Genomic DNA, 9762 nt, shown 5'->3' with positions numbered 1-9762 from the left:
AATGTCCTCAAAGGCATTTCAGAAGTGTTTGAGGCAGTCCCTCCCATCAAAAGCCCAGAGGTCTAGCAGAAAAAATAATTCTAGTGGCCAGGTCCAGGACACCACTGCCCTGCATGACCTCAGCATGTTGCTCCCTGCATTAAGGCCTCTCCAGCTCAACTGAGGCTCAGAGAGCTCAAGCTAAGGCTCAAGTGACTGCTCAGAAGAGCACAAGCCACCATAAGACTTTGTGGCTTCCATGTAGCACGAATTCCATGGACACACAGAATATAAGAGTGAAGGAGGCTTGGCAGTTCCCACCTACGTTTCAAAGGATGTATGGGAAATCCTGGGTGCCCAACAGAAGCCTATGACAGGGGTGGAGCCCACACAGAGAAACTCTACAAGAGCAGTGCCAAGGGGAAATATGAAACTGAAGCCCCAACACAGAGTCCCCACCAGGACACTGCCTAGTGAAGTTGTGGGAAGAGGGCTGCCACCCTCCAGACCTGAGAATGGTAAATCCACTGAAAGCTTGCACTCTTAGCTTGAAAAAGCCACAGGCACTCTATTCCAGCTGGAGAAAGCAGCCACAGGGGTTGCTTCCTGCAAAGCCACAGGGGTAGAGCTGCCCAAGACATTGGGAGCCCATTCTTGCACCAGTGTACCCTGGATGTGGGACATAAAACCAAAGGAGATTATTTTGGAGCATAATATTTAATAACTAACCTCCTGGGTTTTAGGCTTCCATGGGGTCTATTGTCCCCATTCCTGGCTGATTTTTCCCAGGCTGGAGTGCAGTGGTGCAATCTTGGCTCACTGCAACCTCTGCCTCCTGAGTTCAAGCAATTCTCCTGCTCAGCCTCCCAAGTGGCTGAGACTACACATGTGTGCCATCACACCCAGCTAATTTTTGTATTTTTATAGAGATGGGGTTTCACCATATTGGCCAGGCTGGTCTTGAACTCCTGACCTCATGATCTACCCACCTCAGCCTCTCAAAGTGCTGGGATTACAGGCATGAGCCATGATGCCCAGCCCAGTCTGTGTCTTTTAATTGAGGCATTTAGCCCATTAACATTTAAGGTTAATATTGTCATGTGTGAATTTGATCCTGCCATTATGATGCTAGCTGATTATTTTGCCCATTAGTTGATGCAGTTTCCTCATAGTGTCAATGATCTTTACAATTTGGTATGTTTTTGCAGTGGCTGGTACCTATTGTTTCTTTCCATGTTTAGTGCTTCCTTCAGAAGTTTCATTAAGACAGGCCTGGTGGTAACAAAAATCTCTCAACAGTTGCTTGTCTGTAAAGGATTTTATTTCTCCTTCACTTATGAAGTTTAGTTTGGCTGGATATGAAATTCTGGGTTGAAAATTCTTTTTATTAAAAATTTTGAATATTGGAACCCTCTCTTTTCTGACTTGCAGAGTTTCTTCAGAGAGATCCACTGTTAGTGTGATGGGCTTTCCTCTGTGAGTAACTCAACCTTTCTCTCTGACTGTCCTTAACATTTTTTCCTTCATTTCAACATTGGTGAATCTGATGATTACGTGTCTTGGGGTTGCTCTTCTCAAGGAGAATCTTTGTTGTGTTTTCTGTATTTCCTGAATTTAAATATTGGCTTGCCTTGCTAAGTTGAGGAAGTTCTCCTGGATAGTATCTTGAAGAATGTTTTCCAACGTGGTTCCATTCTCCCTGCCACTTTCAGGTACACCAATCAAACATAGATTTGGTCTTTTCACATAGTCTCATATTTTTTGGAGACTTTGTTCAATTCTTTTAATTCTTTTTTCACTCATCTTGTCTTCTCACTTTGTTTCATTGAGTTAATTCTTCAATCTCTGATATCCTTTCTTTTGCTTGATGTATTCCACCATTGATATTTGTATATGCTTCACAAAGTTCTCATGCTGTGTTTGTTAGCTTCATCAGGTCATTTATGTTCTTCTCTAAACTGGTTATTCTAGTTTAGGTAATGTATGTTCTTCTCTAAACTGGTTATTCTGGTTTTTCATACTCTAGTAGCACTTGGAAGTACCCAAAGCAAGAAAGTTAAGAACCTTGAAAAAAGGTTAGACAAATTGCTAAACTTTTTTCAAGGTTCTTAACTTCCTTGCATTTGGTAGTTCCAGGTACTACTAGAGTATGGAAAAAAAAACCTGCCGCTAGTTTGGTGTCTGCACAATTAGCAGCCCAGTTTTTTGAAACCCAGGGACCTGGTGGCTTCAGCACCAGAGGGAATCTCCTGGTCTGCCAGTTGTGAAGACCATGGGAAAAGCGCAGTATCTGCGCCGAAATGCACCATCCCTCACAGTACAGTCTCTCACAGCTACCCTTGGCTAGGGGATGAAATCCCCCTGCCCGTTGTGCTTCCCCAGGTGAGGTATTACCCTACCCTGCTTCAGCTCACCCTCCATGGGCTAAACCCAGTGTCCAACCAGTCCCAAAGAGAGGAACTGTGTACCTCAGCTGGAAATATAGAAATCGCCTTCTGTCTGCATCAGTCTTGCTGGGAGTTGTAGACTGGAGAATCCTCAGGTATCTTTTTAAAGCAATGCAAGAACAGGCTAAAGCACCTGGATTATTCCACTGCACAGACATTTATAGACCATCTGCCTATGGATTTCCCGTGTTGTAGAATCCCCACAGGAAAATTAAAACATTAGCCCAAATTGGATTCTCTCCATCTTTCAGAAGTTACTGCACTCCTTGTGCTCAATCCAAATAGGTATACTTTGATGAAACAAGTTTATTATAATATTAGGCTGAGGGAAACACAATTAAAAAGCTAAATATGCAAGAATTAAATCATGGTGTCCACCAAAGTTGAGAAAAAAATTAATTGAAATTTTTACTTCTCCTAGTTCTAGGGCATCTACATTTACCTTCCCAGGTCAGCAACTCCCATTTGTTCAGACAAGACAGGGTCACGATTACTCTGATGTGAGCCTTGCAGCATTGCTCCTCAGCAATTTTTTTAAGAATAGGCTGGCCTCTCTGAAGAAAGATTCTCTATAAAAAGAAGTTTGTCATGAGTGTTAGGGTCGTTTCTTCCAACAGCCCCACTATATATCCTGAGTGAGTTTCTCACTTCACAGACAATTTTTATCTCCATAATTCTGCAGCTAGGTGAATGGCAGCCTCCCAGGAAGGTATTAATATGCTGTTAGTTTTGTGCACTGTGTACAGCTTGAAACACAACTACTAAATTTTCTGTAAATTTTTCTCATCCCCTTTAAGCCTTAACTTTCTCAGGATTTGTGTGGTGCTGCTGAGCTGTCAAAGAAGCTGTCCCTGGAAAGCCTCTCATTTTTCTTTTAGTGCGAGTTCTTAAAAAGTCACAAAGCGAAACAAATTACCCCTATAAAAATTATAACGGCCAACAGGAAAATTCATGACAGCCCTCTTCAAGGACCACAGCTGCCACAATTCATGCTCACCCACATCCGTTAACCACCCATCTCCCCTGCACCTAGTGAGGTGCAGGCTTGGGAGAGTGGGCTGGGACCTTGAGGAGCAGCATGCCCACTCCGCCAGTTTCTCTACCTACCCCAGACCACTTCTGACCTCACCATGCCACCAAAACTGCTCTTGCCAGGGTCATCAATGATCACCCAGAGGTTGTATAATTCAATGGAAAACTTTCTACCATTTTTTTCTGACCTCTCAGGAGAATTTAGTACTCTTAATGACTCCCTTCTATAAGAAAAAGACTCTTGCTGTTGGGTTCAATAATGTCTCCCCTGCATCTGGTTTTTATTTGTTTCCTCCTTTACTATTTCTACTCCCCCAGTCTTTTAAAATGTTGGCCCTTCTTTTCCCTAAGCCCTTTACCCTCCTTATTTAACAGACTTCCTCTAGGCAGACTCACCCTACCTCACAGATTCAATTACTATCCATATATCAACAACTCCCAAGTATTTTTCTTCACCCAGATGCCTCTGTTTAAAACCTATATATCCAGTGGCCTCATGGACATTCTATTTGCAAGTCCTTTTGGCAGGTCCAACCTTAAATGTCCGAAACTGAATTCCTAATCATGTCTCCAAACCATCCCTTCTTTTCATCCCAGTAAATGACCCCAAATGTACTCAGTTGCTCTGAGGCAGGAGCCAGGGATGGACCTCTTTTTCCCCATACTCCTTTATTCAAGCAATCATTAAATACAGTCTAGTTCACATCCCACCTCAACCCATTCAATCTTTCCCTCTTTCCTGCTATGCCCCAGGCCTCCAGCATGCTTCCTCTGGGCTAATACAACAATCTCTTGCTTACTGGGTCCCCTTTAATCAATTTTCTATGCTGTAGTAAAGCAAAGCAAACTTTCTATACATATCTAAACACATCATACCCATGTCACATGTATGTGAAATATTTTACATGTGCAAGTCATAGGGTTAGAGCTAAGGACACAGGTAGAATAGTAAACAAGACAGCATGGTTCTTGGCCTTATGGAGCTCTATTCCAGTATCTATAAAGTAATGTGATGTATTAATTAATGAAATTAATATGCTGAACAAGACATTTGCATATAGTCTGATAAACGGTAGCATCTCAGTTACATGAAAAGTATATGAAGAAATAAATGAGTGGAAGAAAATCCAACAAAATGTTGATAACAAACTGTAGGATTGTGAGGGACTCCTATGTACTTCATTGTATTTAAATGATATTTACCAAAAACATGTATTAATTTTTTTAGATATAAACCTATTACATGGCTCCATGAATCTGCCTTTTTAAGGGGGAGCCTAGACAGGAATTCTAAATTCTCTATTTGGAATAAGCTTTCCCTTCTGTTTTGTCTTCCTCAGTTTTCATAATCAGAGAGGAATGATCTCAGCTTCCTGCTGTGTGTCTACCTCTCTCCCTTGCCTACAGTGCAAAGAATAAGACGTCAGACAACCAGGTCAAAGACCGTTATTTCCTCCTCTTTTCTGACCCAGGCCTGTCTTTGTTGTCTTCCTTGCCTGCATATGTAACCCCTTCCTCTCTAGCCCATCATCCTACCCAGCCCTCTTCCATTCTTAACTCCCCTGGGCCCTGTGGGCTACCTTCAACTCCTACCCTCTCTCCATTACACTCACCAGCCAACATTTTTTAGAATGGTCTAGACACTTGCTTCCACATTCTCACATCTCATTCACTCTTCAACATCATTAAATTTCCTTCCACCCACCACACTCCACTGAAACTGCTGCTGCAAATATCACCAGGAATTTGCATATTGTCCCATACAATGGACATTTTGCATTTTTATTTTTAAAAGCTTCTTTGCTAACTTTTTCCCATGCTAATCCTTTTGCCTGGAATGCTCTTCCTCAGCCTATTTGCCTCACTAACTCCTCTTCTCTGTTTTGCTACATAAACTTCTCTCCTTTGGGTCTCAGTTTACATGATGATAGGCCAAAAAAGTCTTCCATAATTCTTCTCTTTACCCCAATAAAGATAATCTCCCCTTCGGGGTTCTCATACATGGGTAGTGGAAACAAGCTGTTTCTTATAAGCATATATTTAATATATGACTCACCAATCTCACTCCTAGGTATTCATCCAAGAGAAATGAAAGCATATGCCACACAAAGACCTAGACATAAATGTTTGTAGCAGCCTTATTTACAATTCCTCAAAACTGGAAACAACCCAAATGGCCTCCAACTAATGAATGAAAAAACTAACTGTGGTAGATGCATTTAATGAAATACTTTTCAGCAACAAAAAGGATACATGCAATAACATGGATGAATCTCAAAAGCATTATGCTGAATAAAACAGGCTCAATGCAAAGGCTAAATGCTCTGTGATTCCCTTTACAGGACACTCTGGGAAAGGCAAAAGTACAGGGATATCAGACTGTATGGGGAAAGGATACAAGAAAATTTACAATAAACAAAAAAAAACTTAAAAAATTAAAAATTGGCCAGGTGTGGTGGCTCACGCCTATAATCCTAGCACTTTGGGAGGCCAAGGCAGGTAGATCACTTGTTAGGAGTTTGAGACCAGCCTAGCCATCATAGTGAAACCTCATCTCTACTAAAAATACAAAAATTAGCTGGGTGTGGTGGCCCATACCTGTAATCCCAGCTACTCAGGAGGCTGAGGTAGGACAATTGCTTGAACCCAAAAGGTGGAGGTTGCCATGCACCGAGATCCAGCCTGGGCAAGAAAGTGTGACTCTTTCTCAAAAAGAAAGAAAGAAAAGAAAAGAAAAAGAGAAAAGAAAGAAAAAAGAAAAAAATTAAAAAGAAAAAATATTATAGGAATACAAATCAGATCAGGGGTTTCCAGGGACTGAGTGTGAAGGAAAGTAATTGACTACAAAGAGGCTCGAGAAAACATTTTGGGGTAATGGAAATATTCTATATCTTGATGGCAGTTATATAACTCTATACATTTGTTACAATTTATAAAATTGTATATCTAAAAGGGATAAGTCTTACTATATGCAAATTCTACCTCAATAAACCTGGCTTTGAAAAAAAAAAAAAGACAAAAACTCAGGTCAGGCTCATCTCTACAACAAACCTTCCATGACTTCATCCAACTCCAGACTGGGTTTAGTAATCTCCTTAGTTCCCATAGCATCTGGTACCTATGTGTTTCTCTCGGCATATATTATATTACATTGAAATTACCTAGTTTAAACAAAATTTTTAATGTTTTTTAAATATCTAGCTCCCCTACTAGATGGTGAGCTCATTAAAGTCAGGAACCACATCATATTTGTCTCAGTATCCATATACCTCACTCTCACACCCTCAACCTCCACTCAGTCCACCATTATCAGCATATTGATCAACCAGTGATCAAAGACCTTTCTCCTCTGATCTGCTTAGCAGGAGATTCAATGAAATCTCCTAAGTCAGAACCTGTCCTCATGAGTTGGCCTCATCAAAATTCTGTTTTTATTTCCCTCCAAGCCAATATGACTAAACAATTCTTAATAAAGTATTAACAAATAATGGTAGGTTACATTTATATAAAGCACATACAATTTTAGCATAGGTTTTCAATATTTTATTTTAAAGATAAGATCCTCATAATAGAGATATTTGGGGTGAACTAACAAACCTGTAGAGGAGATATTTTTGGCAGAAGCAAACCAATGTCTCTTGAATCTATGCAAGATTGCTAACAATTACATGGGAACACATTAATTTTTTTAAGTAAGGAGTGATGATGTATTTGAAATTTTTTTTATTCCTAATGACTTCTGTCCACAAAGCCACTATTCCACAGGGATGAGTTGAAGAATTTGGGAAGGGTGGGCATAACACAGTAGCAACTATGTGTTCTGTGGCTCCTCTGGTATCATTAGGATCCCTTGTGCACTTCAATTGTAAACCTAAAACCTACCCTTTACTTTGCTTCTTTCTACTGAGCATTCTTCATATAGAAGTAGTGGGGAAATAGTTCAAGGAAGACATTGTGAAAGAATGACATACTGCTATTATTTGTATTCAGCTCATTAAGACCTCCTTCCACATATACGTATCCTCCTTAAAGAGCTACCAAATTATTCCAGGCTGTATGATTTATTATAGTGGTACCCACCTGGCAGTCAGGGCTTTCACAAGGAAGCAGGGGTTCCACAATCATTACTGAGAATTCATTTGTCTTCCATTTTACTCTTTTCCTGTAAGGGTGATATGCTGGATCCAACCACACCCTGTCTGCTCTAGACTGTCCACCCCTTGGCCTGCTTGTTGTATATCGCACTTATGGCAGCCAGGCAGAAATGAGACCAGATGGGATTCTGCAAAAAAGCCCACTTGTCTAGCTTGCCCAATCAGAGCATCAGAATTTTGGATGTGACAGGGAAGTATGAAATAACCTATCCAGATATTTTCCCGAGAAAAGGGCCAGCAGTTACTATCCAATTCTCAAAGAAATTCATATAATTTTAAAGTGATGTTTTTAGAACTTTATAGGTAATATTAGTAAAAAAAAAAGCTAATATGAATAAGAAAAATTATACATATTAGAAGGCATCCTATGATTGTAACTACAGAGTAATCAATAAGCACCTTTTGGGATCTACTGGGGGAAGAGCCCTTCCTTGAATAATAAAGTGTATACCTCTCACCCCTGCCTAATAATTTTGACCATCTAGTGATCAAAGACCTTTCTCTTCTGGTCCACTTAGCAAGAGAGCCAATGAAATCTCCTGGTAAGTTCAAAACCATCTTTCCTTATAGCTTACAAAATACTTCTACCTATGTGATCTCATTTTATTTTTATTCCCATTATGAGACATAGGAATTTTTATTCCTGTTTCACACATAAACAATTGAGGCTGAAAGAAGAAAAGAAGTTGGACCCCACAGTTACTTTCTGCTTCTCTTCCATGAAAATTAACTCATTCTTTCTATAATTCAACCTTAAGATGACCTTGTCTTTTCCTTCTCAAGCTTCTCTTTCTGTTCTTTCAGACAACACTTGTAGAGATTTCTCAACCTTGATTTGTTTGTAGCTTTGTTTCTTGCTTTCTAATCCGAAATCTAAAAGCCTTGTACCTCACAGGGGCCATGCGAGGGTCGTTCCAGTCTCTACCATGGCAATTTTGGGCTCCTAAGTTCTTAGCAGTCAGTACCTGGGTTCTTTTTATGTGTTTACATCTGAATCCAAGTTCCTTGTTTTTCTTTAGCACCTTGCCAGCCATCCGACAACTCCCTACTGTCTGTACTTTTTTTCTACTCTGACATGGAGAGTCACCTGACCTCTTTAACCTCAGCCCCAGAACATACAATGATCACACAAAGTCCCAGGTACCCCTGAAAAGGGGTGGAATGATTTGTAGAGAGACACATTAGGCTATGGAACCCCATTCTTCTCCAAATCCCAACTCTTTACACACAATAGCCTCCTCCCACACAATACTACCAGAACCTTCTGTCACTTCAGTCTTCAGAATAACTTTGTTCAACTCAACATTAGTTATATATAACTAATCTGCTATAAATACAGATTAATTACTGGACCATCAGTGACCCCTTCTATTCCTTTATCACTTACAAAACTGATATTCTACAGTATAAGACAAGATGACTTCTGAATTATCTTCCATTAGCACCCAGTTTAAATTCACTTAATACTGTGAAAGCTAGAAAAGGGAAAGAAAGCTGGCTAAGAATAAGACTTGCCTAGAATTAATGTTTGCAGATTTGATGCTATCTTTGTCACAGAATTAGCATGTATTCTGCCTCATCCAAATTGCTTTCTCTTTCTCCTCTCTGTCCTCTTCCAAAACTCCCAGCATTGGCTGGAATGTAGGACAGAATTTCCCACAACATGCAGACATCACCCATCTGTCTCTAATTTCACAAAATGACAATCTGAAATGACCCTGAGAGCCAAAAATTCTATTTTATTCTTCTCTCTGATATTCCAGTAAGGCCAGTGAATTTTTTTTTCAGTATAAATTGGGAATTTAAGGAAGAATTGAGAAAGGAGAGAGTAGGCCCTGAGAATCTCATTGCTATGCTACTGATGAGAATTCGCAAGGAGCTGAACCACTCACAACCAGTCAAATTGCAATCAGCCCAGGAATTAGTTTAGCATATTTTCAACATCATAGAAACTTCTGCATTTCCCATGGAAAATATAAACCAGAAGACTCTTTTGAAACCTAGAACATCTCTCTGAACTGGGGCAGGGTGGGATAAATGTTTTACCCTATTGCTGAGTCTTATTCTGCAACCGCATTCAATGACTTTGAGTCTCAGACATGGACTTGGTCATGCAAGCCAGCATTTCTGAAATAAGATGACTTCTGATT

The 9762-nt window shown here is 40.1% G+C and overlaps 1 long non-coding RNA gene across 1 annotated transcript in view; it reads right to left on the bottom strand.

Annotated features, from left to right (window-relative positions):
• Positions 1 to 2852: 2852 nt before the first annotated feature.
• The window catches only part of LOC144581809 (uncharacterized), a 49589-nt gene continuing 42679 nt past the window's right edge, over positions 2853 to 9762 (bottom strand). The window contains exon 3 of the long non-coding RNA XR_013533076.1: positions 2853 to 2995. This is a non-coding gene — a long non-coding RNA (uncharacterized LOC144581809). The remainder of the gene's footprint in view (positions 2996 to 9762) is intronic.

This window comes from Callithrix jacchus, chromosome 3 (genome assembly GCF_049354715.1).
Source record: "Callithrix jacchus isolate 240 chromosome 3, calJac240_pri, whole genome shotgun sequence".
Lineage (NCBI taxonomy): Eukaryota > Metazoa > Chordata > Mammalia > Primates > Cebidae > Callithrix > Callithrix jacchus.
The sequence above is the reverse complement of the archived record's forward strand: the minus strand, read 5'-3'. Positions and strand labels throughout refer to the sequence as shown.